The sequence below is a fragment of the Caretta caretta genome, chromosome 9 (assembly GCF_965140235.1).
Source record: "Caretta caretta isolate rCarCar2 chromosome 9, rCarCar1.hap1, whole genome shotgun sequence".
NCBI lineage: Eukaryota > Metazoa > Chordata > Testudines > Cheloniidae > Caretta > Caretta caretta.
The window spans coordinates 82,470,547-82,490,861 of record NC_134214.1 but is presented as its reverse complement, the minus strand read 5'-3'; the positions used below and the strand labels follow the sequence as shown (position 1 = coordinate 82,490,861).

General features: G+C 43.4%; 1 protein-coding gene across 2 annotated transcripts in view; it reads left to right on the top strand.

Moving 5' to 3' along the window:
• NEXMIF (neurite extension and migration factor) overlaps positions 1-20,315 on the top strand; it is a 230,930-nt gene that overhangs the window by 150,553 nt on the left and 60,062 nt on the right. For both annotated transcript variants that reach the window (XM_048864188.2, XM_048864187.2), the window contains exon 2: positions 18,282-18,420. The gene's annotated coding sequence lies outside the window, so the exon portion shown is untranslated. The remainder of the gene's footprint in view (positions 1-18,281; positions 18,421-20,315) is intronic.

Sequence of the window (20,315 nt, the reverse complement as noted above, 5' to 3'; positions counted from 1 at the left end):
TTCTTCCTGGAGCTCTAGGAGAAAACAGAATTAATAAGACACATGCACCTCTAAATAGACTACCAACTGTATAAAGACTAACAATATTTTCCACATCTCAAGGATGATTTTAACCAGTTGATTCTGGGAAACTTTCACGGGAGAGTGCATCAGCCACTTTGTTAGAAGCTCCTGAGATGTGTTGTATGTCGAAATCAAAATCCTGGAGAGCTAAACTCCACTGAATAAGTTTTTTGTTATTTCCCTTGGTGGTATGAAGCCACTGTAGCGCAGCATTGTCGGTTTGCAGGTGGAAACGCCGTCCCCAAATGTATGGTGTAGCTTTTCCAGAGCGTAGACAATGGCATAACATTCCTTTTCACTGATTGACCAGTGGCTTTCCCTCTCAGACAGCTTCTTGCTGAGAAACACGACAGGATGGAACTCTTGATTCGGTCCTTCCTGCATTAAGATTGCTCCCACACCACCTTCGGACGCATCTGTGGTTACTAGGAACGGTTTGTCAAAGTCTGGGGCCCTTAGCACAGGGTTAGATATGAGTGTCGCTTTAAGCTGGTTAAAGGCCTTCTGGCACTCTTCAGTCCACTGAACTGCATTTGGTTGTTTCTAATTGGTTAGGTCTGTCAGTGGGGTGGCAATTTGGCTGTATTGCGGTACAAATCGCCTGTAATATCCGGCCAAGCCTAAGAAGGATTGGACCTGTTTCTTTGACTTTGGGACAGGCCACTTTTGGATAGCATCCACTTTGGCCTGCAGGGGGTTCCTTGACCCACCTGGTGTCCAAGGTAAGTCACTCTGTTGAGACCTATTTGACACTTCTTGGCCTTAAAAGTTATTCCTGCCTCCCTTATGCACTCAAAGATTTTTTGTAGATGTTCCAGGTGTTCTGCCCAGGAATCCGAAAATATGGCCACATTGTCAAGGTAGGCAACTGCATGTTCTCCTAATCCCACTAGGAGACCATCTACAAGTCTTTGGAAGGTGGGAGGTGCATTCCGCATCCTGAAAGGGAGCACATTAAATTCATACAGCCCGACATGTGTGGTGAAGGCTGACCTTTCCTTGGCAGATGCATCTAGCGGTACCTGCCAGTATCCCTTTGTTAAGTGCAAGGTAGAAATGAAGTGGGCCCGTCCCAGTTTCTCCAATAGTTCATCTGTGCGTGGCATTGGATAGTTGTCTGGGCGAGTTACAGCATTTAGCTTATGGTAGTCCACACAAAAACATAACTAGAACCACTGGAGATACCCATGCACTGCCAGAGGGGCGGATTACACCCATCTGTAACATATCCTGGATCTCCTGTTCTATAGCCGTTTTAGCTTGTGGAGACACCCGGTAAGGTTGGGCTCTAATTGGGTGAGCATTACTTGTGTCAATGGAGTGGTATGCCTGTTCAGTCAGTCCGGGGGTGGCTGAGAACGTCGGCGCGTAGCTAGTGCACAGCTCCTTGATCTGCTGTCGCTGCATACGCTCAAGGGTCATGGAGAGGTTCACCTCTTCCATGCTGCCATCACTTTTCGCTTTGTAGTAGACACCTTCAGGCCACTCAGCGTCATCTCCTCCCTGAGTTGTAAACTGACAAACCTTTAATTCTCTGGAATAAAAGGGCTTTAGAGAATTAATATGGTACACCTTAGGCTTTCGGTTGGAGGTGGGCAATGCTATGAGATAATTAATAGCTCCCAGGTGCTCTTGGACTATGAATGGGCCTTCCCACGACGCTTCCATTTTATGGGCCTGGAGCGCCTTTAAGACCATGACCTGGTCCCCTACTTTGAAGGACCGCTCTCTGGCATGTTTATCATACCAGGCTTTTTGCTCTTTTTGAGCATCCTTTAGGTTTTCTTTAGCAAGGGCTAAAGAGATTTGGAGGGTGTTTTGTAGTTTGGTTACAAAGTCCAGAATGTTAGTTCCTGGAGAAGATGTAAACCCCTCCCATTGCTGCTTCACCAACTGTAATGGCCCCTTAACCTCACAGTCATATACATGTTCAAATGGTGAAAACCCTAAACTGGGATGTGGTACAGCTCTGTGGGCAAAGAGCAACTGCTGCAACACTAGGTCCCAATCGTTGGAGTGCTCATTTACGAATTTACCTATCATGGCCCCCAAAGTTCCATTAAACTTCTCCACCAGGCCATTTGTTTGATGATGGTAAGGGGTGGCAACCAAGTGATTCACCCCATGAGCTTCCCAAAGGCTTTCCCTAGTTCCTGCCAGGAAATTAGTTCCTGCATCTGTGAGAATGTCGGAAGGCCAACCTACCCTGGCAAAATGTCCGTTAGTGCCTGACAGACACTTTTAGCCCTGGTGTTGCTTAGAGCTACTGCTTTCGGCCATCGGGTGGCAAAATCCATGAAAGTCAGTATGTACTTCTTTCCTCTGGGTGTCTTTTTCGGAAAAGGACCCAGAATATCCACAGCTGCTTGCTGAAATGGAACCTCAATGATGGGAAGTGGCTGGAGAGGGACTTTGACCTGGTCTTGGGGTTTTCCCACTCTTTGGCCTACCTCACAAGATCGGACATAGGCAGAAACATCCTTTCCCATTCCGTCCCAGTGGAATGACCTCCCCAAACGGTCTTTGGTCCTGTTCACCCCAGCATGGCCACGAGGATGATCATGGGCTAAGCTTAATAGCCTTACCCGGTACTTAGTTGGAACTACTAACTGTCTCTGAGGATGCCAGTCTTCCTGGTGTCCACCAGAAAGAGTTTCCCTGTACAAACTTTGCCTTGTCCTTGAACCCTATGCTGCCACCACCAAGCGTGTTAAACAAAGAACTGGGAAAGAGCCCACCTGGAGACGTCTTCCCCCAAAATATCCCCCCAAGCCCTACAAGCTGCACCTGCTATAGCAAATTAGTAAGAACTTGGTGCAAATTTCTGTGTAAACAAGGCCTAAATTAGCATGTCCGTGTAGGGTCCAACACCTGCTAACAGGGTTTGTCAACAGAAGACACTGCCATTCTATCATAAGCATCATCAATTTGCATGGTGTTTTTCAGAAATAAAAGACCCTGCTTCCGAAAATCTTGCTGCCTGAAGATGAAAATCTTGCAAAGAGCTGAGTGCCTGTTTAACTTTAATGAGAGCTGAAAATACTGGGCACCATGCACTAGGTCAGGGGTCAGCAACCTTTCAGAAGTGGTGTGCTGAGACTTCATTTATTCACTCTAATTTAAGGTTTCGTGTACCAGTAATACATTTTAACGTTTTTAGAAGGTCTCTTTCTATAAGTCTGTAATATATAACTAAACTATTGTTGTATGTAAAGTAAAGAAGGTTTTTAAAATGTTTAAGAAACTTCAGTTAAAATTAAATTAAAATGCAGAGCCCCCCGGACCGGTTGTCAGGACCCGGGCGGTCTGAGTGCCACTGAAAATCAGCTCGCATTCCACCTTCAGCATGCATGCCATAGGTTGCCTACCCCTGCTCTAGCTGTTTAATTAGCCAACCACAAGAAATGAAGTTAACAGACAAAGAAAGGTGAGGTGAGGTAAGGAGCGAGGGATGAGCATTAACAGCAAATAAAAATAAGGACGTAGATGCTATGTTGTATATAACGTTTGCATTTCAAGTGTTGTTCATTGGTTTTCTGTTTTATTTTATCCTTTTGCATCCTCTGTGATGGAAAGGACAAAAATGACAGAACTAGCCTTGACTCCTGAATTTGAAAATGGATTTCTCAACCACTAGCAACCCTAGGTGCAAATTAGGTATGATGGAAGCTTTGCATTAGTCTCTTTCCTGTCAGCAAAGAGTAGCTGGACGTCCAAACATGGCAGCCCACAGTCCGTATTTGCTTTTGCATTTTGCATTTTTCTTTCATAGCATAGCTTCATTTAAAAAAAAATCAACCAAATATGTGGCTAATTATTGCAGGCTAAGTGCTGGCACGTTATTTGCCAGTACAAGTGCATTCATTCCACCGCACAAGGGGCAAGGACCCCCAAATTCAGAACAATCATGATTTACTGTGCAGCTTGGGCAAAGTGCATTTGTTGCCTTGGAAACAAATAGCAGCAGTGAACAACTAAATGAAATTTATGGAATCAACTTCAATAATTCTTGATTATAAATGTGCACAAACATACAGAATTTGATGAAGATACACAGTATGCAGATGTGAGGGATGATAGTAAGTTATATAACTGCTTTGGATACATTTCTGGACTGCCAAGAACATGTTCTTTTTAATTTTTTTTCTTGAGAAAAGTCTGTTTCTTTTCATAGCTTTGGCATTTAATTTTAATTTCCAGGGTATGTTTTAGCTTAATTGGCACACTGGATGATTACAGTGTGTTGTTTTGTCTTTTGCAAAACCTGATTCAAATCTAACTCAGGATAAAAATAAAATTCAGTCTGTAGAGTGAAATGTAGTGCAATGTCACACTCCAAATAGTATGTGAAATATCAAAAAAAATTAATATTTATATAGAACATCTCTCCTTCTCCCTCTCATTCTCCACACCTTGTCATATCTGTTAGGAGAAATGGATGATGTTATGGTTAAAGTACAGGTCTACCACAGTCATCCGGGTCATACAGATTGTATATTTATATCTACATAAAGATATGTATATTTACAGCACACAGAAGAAATCACAGCTAGGTTATATACTTTATTGATGTCTCTGGTTTTACCTATGGGTTGATAGAAGTTCAGGAAGATTAACTGACTTACCTAAGGACTATGCAGTGAACTGTTGGCCCAGTCCTGACTGGAATTCAGTACATTTTCATGGATCCCGGTCCTCTACCCTCCACACTGCCTGATTTTCATCTTTCTCCAGGAGGTTGGGAGGAGCATTGAGGATCCTAATTTTTCCCCTACCCATGACACCCAGGTGGCCAAGACTTAATGCTGCAGCCATCATCCTTCAAGCCAAGAAGGACTGCACATATAGACAGCAGGTCTCTCTCTTCTCTTTAAAAGTCATATGTGGTTAGGACATGCTGTCTCTGCAGAACTTCCAGGACACTTACCAGCCTGGGGTCTTAGAGGCCAGGAGCCAAAGCTGGGTCTCCGACAGGGGGATACTTAAATCATAAACTCCTGTAAACTGTCTACTTAAATTACAGGAGAACTCTGCAGGAAAGAGATCCTTTGCCTTTAGCATTCCTGAACTGCCGAGCAGAATATTGATGCTATATCAGTGAGAGAGATTGAATGAGCATTACATGTGGGCCTGATCACATGGCCATTTTAATTTCAGTCTTCTCTCATCCTTTATCTCCTTTGCTCTTGATCCTGCCCTAGAAGATAGTTGGGCTGCTTCTTTTTTCAAAGGCAGCGCCAGTGCTGGTGTAGGATTCTTAGGCTGTGTCTACACTATGGACCTTACAGCAGCATAGCTCTACCGCTACAGTGCCCCTGTAAGGTCTCCTGTGTAGCCGCTCTTTGCTGGCAGGAGAGAGCTCTTCTGCCCGCATAATTAAACCACTCCCAACAAGCGGCATTAGCTGTGTTGGCAGGAGAGCCTCTCCTGCCGACATAGCGCTGTTCACACCAGCACTTCTGCAGATGAAACTTACGTTGGTCAGAGGTGTGTTTGTTTTCTTCACACCTCTGACTGACAAAAGTCTTCCTGACAAAAGTGGTAGTGTAGAAAAAGCCTTAGCAAGTGGAGAAGAATATTATAGCTAGGGATCTAGACCATGCCTTAAATGGGGATTGCTTTAATTCATTCAGGGAGTACAAATTTTTCATCTGACATTAGTGGTCACATTTAGAGTTATAGCTTGCAAGGTGCTGAGTGTCCTTAACGCTCATTGACTTCTGAGGGAGTTGAGGGAATTCATCACCAGGCTGGAGGTGCTCAGCACTTCAGAAGATCAGGCCCTGATATTTTGTACTGAGTTAGAAGAGCCATACTAATGCAAAATATCTAGCCTGTAATAATTCCAGATTCTTCACTTGTATCGGCAATTGCAAAGAGGTTAACTAAAATCATGTCCGATGATGGAATATGCACAACTGAGCACTTGTAGTGAGATAAGTACAATGCATTTTAATTTATTTTTACTAAGCATATTTCTAATCTCTGCTAGGATCAAAATTCAGCTCTCACTTAGATCAAGATGTAGGATCCTGTAAGCCTGAAAGACTTCTTTCCAAAATACAATGCACATATAATGATTTCTAAACTGCACTCTGATGTTTACAGAGTGCTGTAGCTATTCACATTAACATAAAGCAGTGTAAGGCAGATTGAACTCCATTAGGAGCTAAATTTAGTGTTTTGCTAACTTCTTTTTGATATGTTTTTATAATTTCATTGTATTATGACACTTGGTTTCAAATTTGCATGAGTAAATGAGCCTCACACTGAGTCAGGTGGTAAAGATTTTTTACTTATCTACTGTAAAATAAGGCATTTAAAAAATAGTAAGACTAGAAAGTGATGTATCTTTGACATATTTAGTTTATATTTTTTCAGCAGTGCTGACTGAACATTTTTTAGTATTGATGATACAATAAAGCTATTTGTACCACATTTAACAGGCAAAATAATTTAATATTATGAAGAATTTTGCAAAGAAGCTAGTATATTTTGTGTAGGAGTAACATTTTTTAAAAATACAAATTTACGTTTAATTAAAAACAGAAGTGGAATGGACATGAGCAACACATCTCAAAGAGCAACAGTTACAAAAGGTTAGTAACTATTTTTTTCCATGGAATGGTCTTTGAATTAATCAAAACTAAAATATTACAGTTCAACTCAAAATAATATAATTAGTGGACACGTTTAATATTAAAGAACCACTTTAAAGCAGGTTCCCAAAAGCTTTTAATAAGATGGTTACTATTAAATAATACCAGATGCTCAGTAAAGCATTTACTGTTGATTAAGCACCATTCAGCAGGTATTGTCATATAATTCTGTCACCTCAGTTAATGCTTTAATTGTCAATTTCTATTTTATTACTATACAATCACTATCATTTTAAAATCAAAGTAACTATATATTCAAGACCAGCATTGGGTTTGAGCTTTTTGAGATCTATGTTATATTTTTCCCTACAATACAGTGACCAAGGCTATGTCTACACTGCCGGAGGAAGTCGACCTAAGTTATGCTATTCCAGCTACGTGAATAACGTAGCTTCAGTTGATGTAGCTCGGGTGAATGGGAGACACTCTCCCGTCGACTTACCTTACTCTTCTTGTTTGGGGTGGAGTTCCGCGGTCAACCGGAGGGCAATCTGCGGTTGATTTGGCGGGTCTTCACTAGACCTGCTAAATCGACCCCCGGTGCATCGTTCACCAGAACATTGATCCGATTGTAGTGTAGACATAGCCTTAGATTGCAAGAGGCACTGTCCAATCTACCTGCCCAACCTTTTGCTACAATGTGTGGCAGGGGGTTGTCTTTAGTGTTGAAGAAAGTAGCTAAATTAACAGTCCTTGAGCCTGAGCTCATTATCCTTATGTACTGAATAGGTACAGCACATGCTGTGGTAGCATCAGCTTTTCCTACACTGTACCTCAACTCTTGGAAGGATCACCCCTAAGTCTAAGATGGTACCTCGGTCTCCAAGTTCCATTCAGTCTTTGGATTCCTTTCTGTGGAGACTCTCAGCAGAGCTACCAAGTGTGGTGATGATTTTTGTGATACCTCTCCATTAAGAATTGGATGGAGAGCATGGGTCCATTTCACCAACATTGGTCAGATGGTAACAACATTCATTCACTAGTGACCTGGCCTGGATTTGGATGTGACCTGGTAAAGTCAAAGGTGTGAAAGACCCTATTCCTGATTACTACTGCCCTGGGCCTACCAATCTCTCCTGACATCACCATTTTTAACCTCTGTTTGTTATTGATTTTTTTATGCTGTGTCATTAGTAGTGACAGATGCTTTTAATTAAAAAAAAAAAAAAAAGCCCAAGAGGAGACCATTCTAATTTGGTATGACATTATGAGACAGAACAGTTCCTGGCATGTGAGGTACATAAAAGGTCATCTTCCGTTGCTACAGCCTTTTGGAATAGTGGAATTAAGTTCAAACTCGGGATGTTTTTGAAGTCTTAAATCTCTCTGGGGATGCCTTTCATAACATCTTCGAACTGCATAACACTACAGCAAATGAAATACACTGCACTGGATTAAAGGGTTATTTCCCCTGTGTGTCAAGCTGACATAGAATACTAAACCTTAGGTTGTTCTAGAGTCGTCTCTATCTGCTGATACCCTTCTGCTTTACATAACAGCTCTTGGAGGCTTTGCATGGAAGTTGGTGATTATTTATTCAGCTTCATTGCTTCTTGAATGTGGAACAATTTTATGCAGCAAAAAAACAAAATAAAGCAACTAAATGGGAAGAAATTTAATGGGCTTCAAAATGTGAAAGAACTGATGCAGGGAAGAGCAAAGCTGCCTCTTCAGTTCTATTATGCTGCTCTATAATTTATACTGAAATACAAAATATAGATCTGTCTGCATTGCCACTCATATGTTTAGCAGCGCGGAGCTTGCCCTAACAACAGGATGTGAGATGTGCTACCATGGTCTTATCTGTCTGTAGCAACAGTTAAAATTGGTTAAGGGCCACTTGCAGTGTGTTTTGTTGTAGAACAAACGTTCATTTTGCTTTGGAACTTGGTATGTGCATAGCCTGTGCAGATTGGATTTAGCACAGGGTAACCAAATCATGGCCATCTGTGCAGTGTTGGAATCTTGCCAGAGATCACCATGTCTGAGCCCCAGGACAAGTCCCTGTACCTCTGAGGTGGGGAGCAGAGGACTGGGGAGAAAGATGTGCAATTTCAGATGTTGCCAAGAAACCTGCACCAGCTCCTCCTGCTTCATCTATAATGTGCTGAAACCTGTTGCACTGTAAAATTAGGTGAGGTTTCTTGGTGTCAGGTCAGGCTAAGCAGAAATGGAACTTCTGAGTTCAGGAAACCAAATTCCCATGCAGCATCTTTGAACTCACTCTGAAAACTCAAAGGTTTTCTTTGCTGTTTTTCCCTCTATCCCATCCTTCCCCCTCCTCCCAAATAACTTGCACTTAGCTGAAATATGACTGGAGATCCTATACAAGACTAACTTTAAGCTCAGTGAATTTCCGGAGCGGAAAAAAATTGCCAAGCATCTTTCTCCCTGTGGTCTTACCAAGCCCATTGGAGTCCAAGGTCAGCTGGATTTATAGAATTAGAAAGCTGTGGATGTCTTGGCGGGAAGTATACATCTTGGCATACCTTGGTGTAAAAAATATGGTACTACACATGCAAACACATTCCTTGTGTCTGCATGGCTATCACACCCATCCTCTAATCTATATTGTACCTATCACCCATCTGTCTGAAGGTCAGTCTCTGTCCATATATAGACAAAAAGATACACTGATAAAGTTAGATTCTTTTTCTGTAATTTCATCATGTTTTTAGCTGCTGGGGTTCGGCATGGATGATTGTCGGGATTGCAATTCCCAAGATCCTTTCTGCCCCCACCCTTCATAAACATGCTGTAATGAGCTTCTGACAAGGGAAGGTACAACAGACCTCTGGGAAACTCTTCCAGGCACACAGATTTTTCCAGGGAGGAATGATGGCACAGAAACAGACATTGGAATGCATCCAATGAAGTGAGCTTACGAAAGCTTATGCTCAAATAAATTTGTTAGTCTCTAAGGTGCCACAAGTACTCCTTTTCTTTTTGCGAATACAGACTAACACGGCTACTACTCTGAAACCAGACATTGGAAGGTTAGATTTATTTTCAAACTGGCGTGCACATGGCCAAACCTGTGAAGCTGTCCCTGCCTTGAGGGCTGTCAGCCTGCTAAAAAGGCCAACAGCACTTGGTATTCTACTCAGATTAACAAAGGCAGCAACAACAAAAATAACCTCTCCTAATTTCCCTTGAAGGATTTTATTTGTATCTTCTCTCTATAGATAAAGTAGCACTTTCATAATGGGACCTATATGTTGGATGGCAGCTAAGGCAATAAAAAAAACAGCCAAAGTGCTTGTTTGCAATGGATGTTTTCCTACTTGTGGCTGTTGTGATAAGCAAGTTGGGGGAACTCTCTTTCAGATGTTGTTTTGATGTGCACTGGAAGTTAAACTTCAACTTGAGACTTGAAGATTGTGACTTTCAAAGGAGTCTCAGGGTATGGCTACACTGCAGTCGGGGTGTGTGTGTGTGTGTGTGTGCAGCACATGTCGACATGCCTAAGCCACTTTTAATCTAGCCAGAGGAGACGTGGAGGGCCCGAAGCTAAGCACCATTACCAATGGTAGTGGAGCTGTGGCAGCACAGATGTCAGGGCGGGTTCGCCACCTCAGTAAGCACCGAGTGCCTCAGCCTGGCTTGTACAGCCTGCTAGGAAGCCCATGCTGCTGTGGCTTCATTGCTCTTGGTACCAATGCTAGCTAGATTAAAGCTAGTGTCTACAGGTGTTGCGATCACACTTCTGGTTGCAGTGTAGACAAATCTTAGGAGATTTATGTGCCCAAGCCCATTACATCCAGTGGTATTTGGGCATCTACTACTCCTTTAGACTATTTTGAGAATCACAGTCTAAAGATTTTCACAACTAATTTAGTGTTGGTGAAAGGTACTGAACTGGCAGGAGACCTGAAATTCTTTATTCAGCAGCAAACTAGGTTTGGCACAGACAAGAACAGTGGAAATGTCCCTCACGTTTGTTTATTTGTATTATCATAGCATGTCAGAGCCCTAGTCATGGACCGGCACCCCATTGTGCTAGTGATGTAGAGACATAGAACAAATAAACCATCCAGACTGACCTGCCTGCATGCTCATATTGTTTTTTACTAAGAGTAGGAGGAGATTTGCATCTCCATGGCCCATTCAGTTCTTAGCATCTCTATTGTGTGTTGTTATTTCAAAACCTATTCACTGGGAGAGGATTGAGACCTCTAAACTCCTTCAGATACATCAGTGAATAGCCATTAGGTCATATCACTGCGGACCGGAGCTGGACTCAGACTAACAACCTCATGGTGAAAGACCCTGTATCCTGTTACCAATTCCCTGGGACAACCAGTTTCCAAACATTACAGCTAATATTATGAAAGCTAGATGAATCTTTGGGGGAGCAGGCGTAACCCCAGGCCACAGGAATGTGGTTAATTAAGTGTGTGGGTTCAAGTTATAGTACTTAATCTTCTGATGTTCTTTTTACTAGGGCCATTTGTGCCTTGGGTTTCAGATGCATCAGATCCATCTTTCCATCTGGCCTATTGCACACCAACTCCAATCATCATAACTGCTTTCTTAACTCTCTCCCCCAAATCAACCCTCACTTAGGACTCTGACCTTTCATTTAAAATAGCAGATACCAAAAATATATTCTTTAGTCCCCGTGGGAGCTTTTCTGCTTAGTTCAGCTGCTCCACTGGCTCATTCATCCCATTGCTCCTTTGGGTTAATATAAAGCCACAAACATGACCCATCCAAAGTGACCCTTGTGATGATCTTCAATCAGTAACATGAGTCACATGCTAACAATGGCCTCTACAGAAATTCCTAGGGGTAGAGCAGAGACTAAGGGTAGATCTACACTATGAAATTAGGTCGACTTTATAGAAGTAGATTTTTAGAAATCTGTTTTATACAGTCGATTGCGTATGGCCCCACTAAGCGCATTAGGTCGGCGGAGTGTGTCCTCATTACCGTGGCTAGCATCAGCTTACAGAGCGGTGCACTGTGCGTAGCTATCCCACAGTTCCCACAGTCTCCGCTGTCCATTGGAATTCTGGGTTAAGCATCCAATGCCTGATGGGGCAAAAACATTGTTGTGGGTGGTTTTGGGGTACATGTCGTCAGTCGCCCCTCCCTCTGTGAAAGCAACAGCAAACGATCATTTTGCGCCTTTTTTCCTGGGTTACCCGTGCAGACACCATACCATGGCAAGCATGGAGCCCGCTGAGTTCACCGTCACTGCTGCTGTTGTGATCATTGTAAACACCTCATGCATTATCCTGGACTATATGCAGAACCGGGCTAAGAGATGCCAGCACAAGGAGGATTTTGAAGAGGACATGGACACAGACGTTCCTGAAAGCATGGGCTGTGGCAATTGGGACATCATGGTGGCAGTGGGGCTGGTTGATACAGTGGGACACCGATTCTGGGCCAGGCAAACAAGCACAGACTGGTGGGACCACATAGTGTTGCAGGTATGGGATGATTCACAGCAGCTGCAAAACTTTTGCAAGTGTAAGGGCACTTTCCTGGAACTCTGTGAGTTGCTTTCCCCCACCCTGAAGCACAGGAATACCAAGATGAGAGTTGCCCTGACAGTTGAGAAGTGAGTGGTGATAGCCTTGTGGAAGCTTGCAACGTTTGACTGATACCAGTCAGTTGGGAATCAATTTGGAGTGGGCAAGTCTACTGTGGGGGTTGCTGTGATCCAAGTAGCCAATGCAATCATTGACGTTCTGTTATCAAGGATAGTGACTCTGGGAAATGTGCAGGTCATACTGAATGGCTTTGCTGCAATGGGGTTCCCTAACTGTGGTGGGGAGATAGACGGAATGCATATTCCCATCTTGGCACCGGACCAGATTGCCAACCAGCACATAAACTGCAAGGGGTACTTCTCAATGGTGCTGCAAGCACTGGTGGATCACAAGGGACATTTCACCGACATCAACGTGGGATGGCGAGGAAAGGTGCATGACACTCGCATATTTAGGAACTCTGGGCTGTTCGAGCAGAGGCAAGAAAGGACTTACTTTCCCAACCATAAAATTACCATTGGGGATGTTGAAATGCCAATAGTTATCCTTGGGGACCCAGCCTACCCCTTGCTCCCATGGCTCATAGAATCCCAGAGTTGGAAGGGATCTCAGAAGGTCATCTGGTCCAACCCCCTGCTCAAAGCAGGATTAATCCCCAATGTTTGCCCCAGATCCCAAATGGCCCCCTCTGGGATTGAACTCACAACCCTGGGTTTAGCAGGCCAATGCTCAAACCACTGAGCTATCCCTCCTCCCACAAAGCCTTACACAGGCAGCCTGGACAGTAGTAAGGAGCAGTTCAAGTATAAGCTGAGCAAGCGCAGAATGGTGGTAGAATGTACCTTTGGACATTTAAAAGCTCGCTGGTGCTGTTTACTGACTAGGTCAGACCTTAGCGCAACCAACATTCCCATTGTTATTGCTGCTTGCTGTGTGCTCCATAATATCTGTGAGAGTAAGGGGGAGACATTTATGGTGGGGTGGGAAGTTGAGGCAAATCACCTGGCGTCCAATTTTGAGCAGCCAGACACCAGCACGATTAGAAGAGCACAGCTAGGTGCGCTGCACATCAGAGAGAGGCTTTGAAAACCAGTTTCATGACTGGCCAGGCTATAGTATGACAGTTGTGTGTGTTTCTCTTTGATGCAAACCTGCCCCCTTTGTTGATTTTAATTCCCTGTAAGCCAACCACCCTCTCCCCTTCGAAACAAAGTAACTATTGTTTTGAAACCGTGCATTCTTTCTTTATTAATTTAAAAAAAAATGAGATAATGGACAAGGTAACCCGGATGGGGTGGGGGAGGAGGGAAGGGCAAGACCACATTGTTTTTTTGTATTCACACTAACAATCAGACTGTTTGAATGACAGCCTTCTGTTGCTTGGGCCATCCTCTGGAGTGGAGTGGCTGGGTCCCCGGAGCCTCCCCCCATGTTCTTGGGCGTCTGGGAGAGGCGGATATGGAACTTGGGGAGGAGGGCAGGCGGTTATACAATGGATGCAGCAGGGGTCTGTGCTCTTGTTGGCTTTCCTGCAGCTCCAACAGACGCTTCATCATGTACGTTTGCTCCCCCAACAGATGCTTCATCATGTCTGTTTGCTCCCCCATTAGCCTTAGCATCACGTCCTGCCTCCGCTCTTCGTGCTCACTTAATTCTTTCCTGGCCTCTGCCATTGAATACTTCCATGCATTAAGCTGTGCCCTATCAGTGCGGGAGGACTGCATGAGCTCGGAAAACATGTCATCGCAAGTCCGTTTTTTTCACTTTCTAATCTGCGATAACCTCAGGGACGGAGATGATAGGGGGAACGTAGAAACATTTGCACCTGGGGGGGAGATAAAAAGGGAGAGTAAAATTTAAGCTGATACATTTCTGAGAACAAAAGGGAGACTCTTTCACAGTGAATCAAGCAATTCACAGCAGACAGCACATGTGCTTTAGGTACAAGGTCGCATTTTGCCTTTTATATTGAGCACCTGCCGGTATGGTGACACATCACACACAACATCACACACACACACGGCTGGGAAACAGAATGCAGTTTCCAAGCAGCCATGGTAAGCCTTTTGGTATGCGGGGTTGGCTTCTTATGCCTTCATAACATGTGACAATGTTTTCAAATTGCAGCGCCCTCCTTTCCCAGAGCAATCGATGGGTTGGGTTTCGCATTTAAAAGGAGGGGCTGTGGTTTTCAGGTGGATGTGCAGCACACACCTCCCCCCACCTCTCCACGTGGCTATTCTCTGGGATGATCCCTTCTCCCCTCCCCCCGCCGCGTGTCTATTCTCTGGGATGATCCTTCACCCCTCCTTCCCACCGCGTGGCCATGGGATGTTCCCTTGTAGCCAAGCACAAACAGCCCAGCATGAACAGGGTCCTTTTACTGTTCTCTTACAAAATTTCCCCTATTTCAACCAGGTGACCATGAATATCACTCTCCTGAGGCTAACACAGAAAGATAAAGACCGTATGTTGCTTGAATGCAACCAAAACCCAGGACCATTCGCTGCCCTGCTTTGTGCTGCAATGATTTCAGAATACTTGCTACTGGCTTGGTGTGGTAAAGTGTCCTACCCGGAGGACGAAATAAGGCAGCCCTCCCCAGAAACCCTCTGCAAAGGCTTTCAGAGTACCTTCAGGAGAGCTTCATGGAGATGTCCCTGGAGGATTCCCACTCCATCCCCAGACATGTGAACAGGTTTTTCCAGTAGCTGTACTGGCCGCGAATGCATCCCAATTCTTCAGGGCAAATCAAACATTAAACACTATTGCTTTTAAACCCTGTACTGTAGTTACAAATGTGCACTCACCAGAGCTGCCTTCTCCTGCTTCAGGGTTGGGGATCCCGCCTTGGGAGGGTATTGGCTCCAGGGTGATGAAAAGGTCTTGGCTGCCAGGGAGAACGGATTCACCACTTGCCTGCTGCACATTCTCCTCCTCCTCCTCCTCTTCGTCATCCACAAAATCCTCCTCCCTGTTTTGTGAGACTCCTCCCTTGCAGGTGTCCCTGGATAGTGGTGGGGTAGTGGTAGGGTCCCCCCCTAGAATGCCGTGCAGCTGATCATAGAAGCAGCATGTATGGGGCTCTGACCCAGAGCGACCGTTTGCCTCCTTTATCTTTTGGTAGACTTGCCTGAGCTCCTTAACTTTCACGTGGCACTGCTGTGTGTCCCTGTTGTAGCCTCTCTCCACCATACCCTGTGCGATTTTGGCATATATGTTTGCATTTCTTCTTTTTGATCAGAGTTTGGCTTGCACAGATGCTTCTCCCCGTATAGCAATCAGATCCAGTGTCTCCCTTTCGGTCCATGCTGGAGCTCGTTTGCGATTCTGGGGGGACTGCATGGTCACCTGTGCTGCTGAGTGCTGCTGAGTTCGCCACGCTGACCAAACAGAAAATGAAAGTCAAAAGTTCCTGGGGCTTTTCCTGTGTATCTGGCTGGTGCATCGTAGTTCAAAGTGCTGTCACAATGGAGCACTCCGGGATAGCTTCCGGAGGCCAATACCATTGATTTGCATCCACACTACCCCAAGTTCGACACAGCAAGGTCAATTTTAACGCTACTCCCCTCGTCGGGGAGGAGTATAGAAGTCGATTTTAAGAGCCGTTTAGGTCGACGGAACGGGGTTGGTTGTGTGGACGCAGTCATTTTTAAATCACCCTAACGCGGCTAAATTCAAGCTAATCCCATAGTGTAGACCAGGGTTAAGTGTGCTGCTTTTTCCCTGACTTCTTTTTAAGAAGACCTCTCTCTGGGCATCAGGTTTGTCTGTTTTCCAAGGGTATTCACATATATACACCTACACCCATTAAAAACATGTGGGAAATTATAGCTTCAGTTTTCTGCTGTCCATGAGTAATTCAAATTACCTACTTTTTTTAGCTTTACCTTTTATCTAATAGCTTGGGAGCAGGAGCAATGACAGCAAATCTGGAAATGATTCTGATGGGTGTGCAGGTTCCCTGAATTGTTTGTAGGTGGTTCCACACCCTCAACCCAATTGCCCCAACGCGCTATTCTGTATTGTAACAGGGGAGCTAAAAATCTCACTAGGAAAATTAGTGAGACTGCAGCCATGCAAGCATTCCCTTTAATAGGTGCAGTAAGGTGCTACCAGCTTTGTCACCTCTTTCAGCAATTATTAGGCTGAGGGTGTCTTTTTTAAGATGTTTAAATTATTTATTCTCTGTACTAAAAATTAAAATGTGCAGGGAGTCTATATTACTTATGCTTATAGTAACACTTCTGTTTAAAAGCAGTAAGGTGGTAGTGTGTTCCAGCAGATAGGGCGCTGGGTAAGAAGTCAGGAGGCCTGGGTTCCCAGCTCTGCCCATGACCTTGGGGGAGGCACTTAACCTCAGTTCTTCAGCTGTGCTTGAGCTTCCCCGTTCTGTCAAATGGGAATGGAAAGCTTCCCAGCTTTGAAAGTGCTTTGAGATCTATTGAAAAGTGTTATGTTATGTAACCATTAGCTGTTTATTGTGAGCACTGTTTAATAGTTCTGATTGTACATTTTCTAATGGTGTCATCAGTAAATATGGTGCCGTACAGTGCAAATCAAGACAATCCCTACCACTAGTGCCTTACAACCTAACTTAGCCAAGGACATATGTAATTTGTTGTTGTCTTTGGAGCTGTGTATATTAATCATGGGGTTGGGGGGGAAACGACTCTGTGCGTGTCTCAGAGATTTTAATGGGATACAAAAGGTTTTAATGACATCAGATAACACTGAAAATCAGTCCTTTCTCATCTCCATTCTTCTTTCAACCATCTAAAAATAAAGTTACATTTTAAGGACCTAAAACTGTGCAGTAGAAAAATAAATCATGATTGCTGGAGGTCAGTGTCAAGGAAATAGCCCAAGACGTTTCTCCCAGTCAACCCATGTTGCCTTAAGAGTCCAGGTGTGAGCCAAGCGTGGAGAGAGGGCTGTAGATGTAAAAATGAGTCTTCTATCATACATCAAGAATGTATTATTGTTTCAGACCCTCCCCCCCCAAAAAAACCTCAGGTTTATTTGTACAGCAGCTGTTTACCCTGTAACTTTTTATAGCCCGATTGTCTGTCTGTGCGTTTAAATAGATGCATGGGTCTGTCGGTATTTGGGGGGAATAATCACTTGTAAGAAATTCTGCAGTTAAAGTCGATGGTGTGACATAAACTGAAGCTTTGGGGTTACTTGTGGAGCCCTAAGTGTTGTCCATAGTTAATTTCACTCCACAATATGCAGCCTTTTGTTGCAACAAGATTTGGACGAATGCTTGCATTTGATGCCTGTTGACGTTTGAATGTAGTGCGGAAGAACCTTTTGTCCATTTGCTGGGGGGTGGAGGAAGAGCTGAAATAAAGGTTCCAGAATTTTCTGCCCTTTGGCCTGACTCGAGCGGTTTCCCATACCTACCTTTGCTCAATGAATAGAGTTTATGAAAGCCTTTTGACACAGATTGGTTTGATCTTGCCCTGGGCTCTAAGCATTAGCTCAGTGTCCAGCAGTTCCTTTCTGTTCATCTTTTTTTGTCTCTTCAGCTCTTAATTTTCCTTTTGCTCTCTCAGTATGGCCCCTATTGTGCCACTATATTTGTTCAGCAAAAAATGTGTAGATGGTTTCTTCTGCCACCCATGCTGCTTAATAAATTGTCCTGCATGAGGTGCTGAAGACCAATGCACCTCATCCTGCTATTTCATCTCCAGATGGTGGAGTACATCTCTATACCTGCCTAGAGAGGGCAAGATCTGAGGGCAGACCCACTTCTGCACAGTTGCCCAGCGCACTGGCTGGCATCTTGCTAAAGAGCAGCAGAAGCTTCCTTTGCTGGCCTTTTAAAAGCTGGGGTTTTTTGTTTTGTTTTGTTGTATTTTTTACAAATCACTCTTCCCCCTCCCCCTCCAAATAACTGACAACTGCATTCTCCTTGATCCATGTGATATTTGTATGCGTGCATAAAAACAATAGAAAGCATTGCATTGATGTAGGTGCCAATAATTGAATTTAATCTGATATGTATGTGCATAGGGGACTATTTTGCACTAAATCACTTCTCTTTGTTTTACAGTCTCCTTCATCAACAAGTATAAACCCTTCCACTCTCCTCTTCACCTACCCAAAGACCAAATTTGGAAAAAGTAACCAAAAGGGAGGCCCACATCTTAAACAGAACAGGGAAAGTGAGATGGTGTTGAAATAATTTAAGGGTAAGTGACACTTTTTATCCTCTTTTCCTTCTCTCCCCTCATTTTAACATGAGGTCTAGAAGACAGGCTAAATCCTTGGTGTTGAGTAGAGGGTAATATAGAGATGAGCCATGAAACAACTTAACTTGTATGTATTACTAAGGTGATGGCGTGACTGAAAACAACCGTTCTCACAAGAAACATGGTGATGTGGTTTACGTGGATGTCATAATCTTGTCATAATCTTGAGGAAACCTTTACAAAGAGGGAGTACTTCAGAGCTTTGAACTTTCTCTTTTTGTTACACAGTTTTGCTGTGTGTTTTTCACTTACATTGCAACTCGGATGTGGAACAGGGGTAACTTATCATTAGCATTTTATTTGCATTTTGTGGAATGTTGTGACTCCCTATTCTGATATCTTCCACTGTTGTGGTTTTTGGTAAATTTTTTAATGGCGGAATCTAAAAATGAATGTCTTTCTCACTGCATCAGTGAGAGATAGTGTCTTTTAATTATCAGATGTCACTGGGTCTTCCAAAAATGCTTTCAAAGGGATAAAGGATAGTAAATGAATCAGCTTGCATTATGCATCAGATCAGGGTGCAATCTAACTGGAAATATACATCTTAGGAGACTTATTTATACTGAACTTTCCTTTCCGCATAAAAGGAAAAAAATCAAGATATAATAATGATCTATTACCCCTGCCTTTGTAAATCAGGATCCTGTCTGAAATAAAGTTGCTAGAAAGCATTATTTAGGATTAGTGGTTTCTAAATGTTGGAGAACAAATTTTCAAAGGTGAAAGGAGGTATGAGCATGCAAATATCTATATTTCCTCACATATCCATTCATAGGTAGCTAGGTTGCACAGTTGTTCACGTCGAAAATTTTGCAATATGTTATTGGGTTTTGTGCTTCATTACTACTATTTTTGTAACACTTGTTCATGAAAAATTCATAGCTGGGAGGGGAACTTAAATCCCTGCTTCAAGTCAAAAAAGGAAAATATGGAACTGGAAAGGTAGACCATATCATTTTAAGAAACATGATTCCTAAATTAATCCTCATCTGGTATGCCATCTGTGGCACCTATCTCAATACAAAACTCTTGGGTTTATATCTCTTTAAAGAGCTCTGTTCTAACTGGCTGCCTGAGGTTTCTGTGTTGCTAATAGGAAATCGGCTTTTTTTGGTCTTTGTTATTTCTGCACCAAGTAGGCTATAGGGACAAATGCAAGAGTGCCTAGAAAATATGAAAGAAAGCAGGACTCCATTTGGTCAGGTGATTAGCATGTGCCAACGTAGTGCTATGTGACTAACTTCCAGAAAAAGCCAGTAAGTGATTATATTTCATACGAATGTATGCTTGGCACCTCCTGCAGCTGCTGCACTGATGGTGCAAAAGATTGACTGTGGATTTTCTGCCTGATTTTTGGGGTACAGTCAGCTAGTTAGATATCTAAATAATTTAATTTGTGAGTGCAAATTTAGAGAACATTTAAAAAAAGGTGGCCCATTTGGATCCTTGGTGAATCCATCCCCTGGGAAATCAAGTGCAGGGTTGTTCCCTATTGTACATTTTCTAGAGCTTTGTCCAATATAGTTTTAAATATCCTGAGTAATAGGGTCTCCCCTACTATCTCCCTGAGATGAACTATTGCACTCTGTGTGTGTCAAAGAGAAGCAGGGAAATTTCCTTTTCCTGCTTTTAAACTTTCTCTTCTCTGATTCTAAACTTTGGGTTGCTTCCTAGCTATTTCTAGAGAATGCATCTCTGTGTGTGTGTGTATGTGTGTGAGTGTAATTTTTTACATTTCATTCATTGTACCACATGGTATTTACTTCTCTCCTAAGCTCTGAGACCTCTGTGTTCTGTTCCCTCATCCCCAAGTATTTCACAAATATGGCACC